The 5,078-nt window shown below is 39.9% G+C and overlaps 1 long non-coding RNA gene across 1 annotated transcript; it reads left to right on the top strand.

The window, feature by feature from the left end:
- The first annotated feature begins 740 nt into the window (after nucleotides 1-740).
- Nucleotides 741-2,345, top strand: LOC145438761 (uncharacterized). Its single transcript, XR_013915017.1, has 3 exons — nucleotides 741-1,252; nucleotides 1,327-1,411; nucleotides 2,204-2,345. It is a non-coding gene; the product is annotated as an uncharacterized LOC145438761 (long non-coding RNA).
- Nucleotides 2,346-5,078: the final 2,733 nt, after the last annotated feature.

Genomic DNA, 5,078 nt, shown 5'->3' with positions numbered 1-5,078 from the left:
AATTCAACTATAGAAACAATGCAGCGTAGATGCTAGCAACAAGCAACTTGAAAAAGTCGAGCGCGCCTGAGGGGCAGCATCTAAGCGACGGCTGCTAGTGGGAAGCTGAGGAATATACAAAATATCCTTTTTGCGAAAAAGAACTGACTTTGTTTGTTTGTTTTATTCACAACATTGGCGCTTATCGCCTATATGGTTATTTGCGCCCAGCACATCAATTGCATTAATACAAGGTCTTTTGCGTTCTTGCTTCGTTTTTCTGGTCTTTAGCTGCCACCTTTCCTGAGTTCGGCTCTCTCTTCTTCTGGGCTTTTCGAGGCGCTGTATTTACAGCGGGATCGGCGATGGGGAGCCCAGATAAACCTCCGACACATAGAAACATGGCAGAGCCGAGGATCGAACCATCGATGTCGTGGCTGCAGTGTTTAACCGACTGCGCCACTCGCTTCCCAAGGACTGAATTATTTAGTTTGATAAATTTGAACCCAAAAACCGTTAAATGGAATGTAAATATGCTCTTGGATAGTACTCAAAACATATCGTCAGAATAGTTCAGGGCGCAAGGGGGGTTGTCAATCAAATGCTGGTCAATGGATGAATTACACGCTAAGACTTGGCTATATGATGTAAATGTGGTGGCATGTGTGTATTTACACCCGAGGAGCCGAAAAGGGTGGTACACGACAACAGATCGTTACTCAGAGTTTCAGAGAGTAAGTTTCAACTTATTTGAGTAGTCGCAAAGACAGCAAATTATACTACTGATTGATGTAGTTTTTAGCTACTTCGAAATGGCGTATACTTCTAGTATTTGTGTAAGATTGTCAGTCGCTACTTCTACTTGTAATCGTTTAGCTTTCTTAACTATTTTGACCACCTATCTGTAATTGGGACGTTAAAAATACAATTGGTAGATTGCTTTCTGCCGTTTTTGAAAACTTAGATTTCGGCAAAGTATGCCTCGAAAATCTAAGAAGGCTTTCCGCAGGAGACGGGTCCTCCAGTTTATGTACCATTATACAAGACGGACACAAATATATATCGCGCTTATCTGTTTTCTATTCGAACTGCTAATTTAATATGATATTCTAAGATCATCTTGACGCGGCATGCTTCCGTTGCATTGGACATCCCGATATAATGATCCCCACAACCAGGTTGTGTGACGGATCGTTTGATTGTCCGAATTTGACTGACGAATGCCTTTGTCAATCGATTGAGCGTCCCGAAATATGTGAAAGACATGAATGGGGTAAGTAATAGTTACCCCTTAAGCGTGGAACGAACTAGTCCCTTTTATTACTCGAATATATATAAAAATGATAGACGGAGAAAGTCGCTTTCTTCACTGCAAGAAATCGAACGATTCAAAGCAAATTGAAGTCGATCGAAATCAAGTGTGCGATAAAAAGTAAGCAAGTTATCTCGAAATACTGTTATATAGTCAGATTACCAGTCATGAGAGACTTCTAATTCATCCGTAATATGCCGAAATCCGATGTCAATGCTAGTCTGTATACACCAAAGCACTATCATTCGGTATATGCCGTGAGCTGAAGCATTCGTGTAACTTCCAAATCATGCTCAATAGCTCACTGATCGCGTTAGTGTATAATGTTCTTGAAGACTGGTGACTTCATTCCTAATGGGAGTGGAAATATCGCACTTCATTGGGTGTTGCATAGATAGCCTTTCATTTCGGTTATAATTGTTGAAAATGGAGATTCGCAATAAAGACCGTTCTAAAATATCAACTGTACGTATATGTTGTCTTTTATGAAGCATATCTGTCCTCGTTCGTTATTTTGCGGTATTAATGGTGTTTCATTAATGATTTTACACCATATTGGTGTTAAATCTGTTATTTCTGAGCCGCCGACATAGGGCACGGAGAACATTCAGTGAAAATGGATCGCTCATAACTCACAAATTTAATGCCGACTTTATGTAAATGTGAAACGACCTTTGACAACTACCAAAAAGCAAAACATCAAATGGTAGACATATCGTCCCTATCGTACAGTCGTACATGTTGAATCGCACCATCTCCAGTTCCGGAGAACATTTATACCACTGTTCAATATTAATGGTCGCTTGGCGTCTAGTATACATGGTTCAGTCACTAGTTTGTAGACTAGTTTGTATAATCTCATTTTTACATATGAATTCACAGAATCATTAGACACCGCCGATTTATTTACAGTTTAGACTGCAACTACGCTGAAAATGAAAGGCATTGCGGTAAAGGTGAGATCGGTATATTTAATTGACCAAACATATTTAGTTTAGAGTGATTCGGGCTGCGTGTAAGCGCGGGCTCTACTGAAACACACGCAGCGAACTTTAACTTGTTCTGTGAGATTTGACATCACCCTAATGAATTAAAAAAGCTGCATTTCCGTAAGTCAACCTCTTAAACTCTCATTTGTGTACCCTGGAGTAGAATTTTATCAAAATACGTCGACCTAGTTAATGCCACAGAAGGAGTTCGTGCATCATCTCTCACAGGGGTGAGCATTGGTTAAACTAATGCTCGGCCCCACATTCGGCTGTTCGACCCTTTTATTGCGACTCTTTGAATATTGCGATTTTTCTGGAGAGCTTCAACCCTTATTTTAAAATGGTGCATTCTATCACGCTAAAACAATACTGGTATAGTTTTCGAGTTATTTCTTACCTTATCGTTTACTTGTGTAAAATTTAGGAGAAGGTTGCACCACAGGGTTAGAACTTTGCAATTGAAGTCCGGAATCTAGTTCACATATACTTTGTACCCGCAACAATGAGACATGGTCATCATTCAATGACAGACCATTGTGTTCAACCATAGTGTCCTATATGGTGTCGACACAGGCAAATCTAATGCCTCAGTGAAATTGTATCACGTCACAATTTCCATTTGGCTACAGGCAATTTGACGGTCATTTCTGATCGCCTTGCCGAGCATTAAATTTGGTAAAACGGGTATCAATGGAAAGCTGACTCTGCACTAATTACGAAAATATAAATTTTATTCTGCTCGTGGCCCTGGAACTCCCACAATCAGCCTCGAATTTCCCATTGTTATGGAGATTGGCATTGGGACGCTGTCTGGCGAAACGAGAGAGTAGATCAAGAGAATAAGAGCCAGACAGCATTGTTCAGCATTGCTGCGTCCCAATGGCAATCTCGATAACAATAAAAAATTCGAGGCTGATCGTGGGAGTTCCAGGGCCGCGAGCGGAATAAAATTTATATTTTTGTATTTAGTGCAGAGTCAGCTTTTGATTGATACCCGTTTTACCAAATTTAATGCTCGGCAAGCCGGTCAAAAATGACCGTCAAATTTCCTGTAGCCAATTGGAAATTGTGATTCTTGGTTTCTCCCGTGGTTGGTATGTCCTTATCGCATGTGTTGACAAATTACTCATTCTAATACTTTAAAACGAGGTAAATAGGCCAATCACCAAGATATAGCCCCAGAGGTATAGTAAATTCTTTTGTGTGTATACATTTTCACGAAAACAGAATGCACTCCACTCGTATGGGATACATATTAGGTATGGTGTGAGCGTGAGGTTCACATTCGCGTTCTGTGTGTGAACCTCAGAAATTTAGAGGTTCACGTTCCCAAACGAGCCTTGGTTGGTTCTGTACTGTGAATCTTTTTCATATATGATAATTTTCACTTCATGATACCATCTTTAGTTGTAATTTATTGCATTTCAACTGCGAGCCACTACATGCATGGCGCTGGCAGCATAACAAAAAATCAACCCCAAGTGAGCAATGAGCATGCACCTTTACAATCTCAAAAATTTTAATTGCTTTGTTACAAAATTTTGCTCGAATATTTAGTGACTGTCTGCTGTGAGCTTGACCCGCAATCACACAACATCTAGAGCAGGGGTCGGCAAACTACGGCCCGCGGGCTGCATGCGGCCCGTTACGGCATTTTGTGCGGCCCGCGAAGGCATCGAGAAATGTATTCGACATTTTGATAAAATGCGCAATACAAATCTAATTACTATGGATTATGGAGACACTTGGTTAAACGATACTTTATCATGATATCAGATAGATTAAATTATAATCATAATATTTTATATTTTGAATTTATGGTTGGCGGAGTAGCCCGACCAGTTCCTGAACATCTGAGAAACACAAAACGGAAATAATTAGTTCGGATAGTAATTGTGATATCGGGTTAGAACGCCAACTTTCAGTGCTGTACTTGGAAAAACCATTTCGTGCGTGCGTGATTCGTTCTCTTTATGCGCAGTTAGGAGCAAATTGTTTGTAACTCGGTCCTCAATTTGTTTATAATGGGTTGTCTAAATCAATACAAAAAGCGAATACAAAAACCGAATACAAAAAGCGAAAAGTTGAATTCTTTGCTATCAGTAACGAATTAACTGAAAGGTACTTCTGTTTCGATGTCGGAGGTAACGCAAGACGAATTACTTGTCACAATATGACATTATTGTAATGAATTCGTTGCAGCAATTTGAAACATCACTCGAATCGGAACATACTGATGGTAGGCCCATTGTATCACATGAAATGTGTGCGGTCTGAAATAAATCAACCGAATTATTAAAAAGTTTTGAGACAACAGTAAATTATGTTGATGTCGTCCCCACAAAAGAACGTTAAGAAGTCATTTGTTGAAACGTATTTAAATGAATCATGCTGGTTATGATGATGTCAGCGTTGGGCGGTCTGAAGCTTAACCAAACTCAGAATCAGCATATATGTGAGCTGATCGCTTCTCACATATTCAAATTTCCATCTTGTCCCAAGAATCGGCACAACCTACTTCCATTCCTAATTTTGACGAATTAATTGAAGATGGCCAGGTCATAAAATCTCGTTAATGTTTCTGACGCATGTGCGTTATCATCAAATCAATGGTTTATATGTATAATTTCCACGTCTCCATAGTTACTATAAAATCAAACAAAAGTTTGCGTCTTCACTTATAATTCCGATTATACCCTAATGCGTCCCGCGAATGGATTCAGATGTTGAATGCGGCCCGCGAGCTGAAAAGTTTGCCCACCCCTGATCTAGAGCGACTTACTCTACATGTAGGACCT

The sequence above is a fragment of the Botryllus schlosseri genome, chromosome 1 (assembly GCF_051294905.1).
Source record: "Botryllus schlosseri isolate E-star chromosome 1, Bs_hap1, whole genome shotgun sequence".
NCBI lineage: Eukaryota > Metazoa > Chordata > Ascidiacea > Stolidobranchia > Styelidae > Botryllus > Botryllus schlosseri.
Note: the sequence above shows the minus strand (reverse complement) of the source record. Positions and strands in the feature narration are given on the sequence as shown.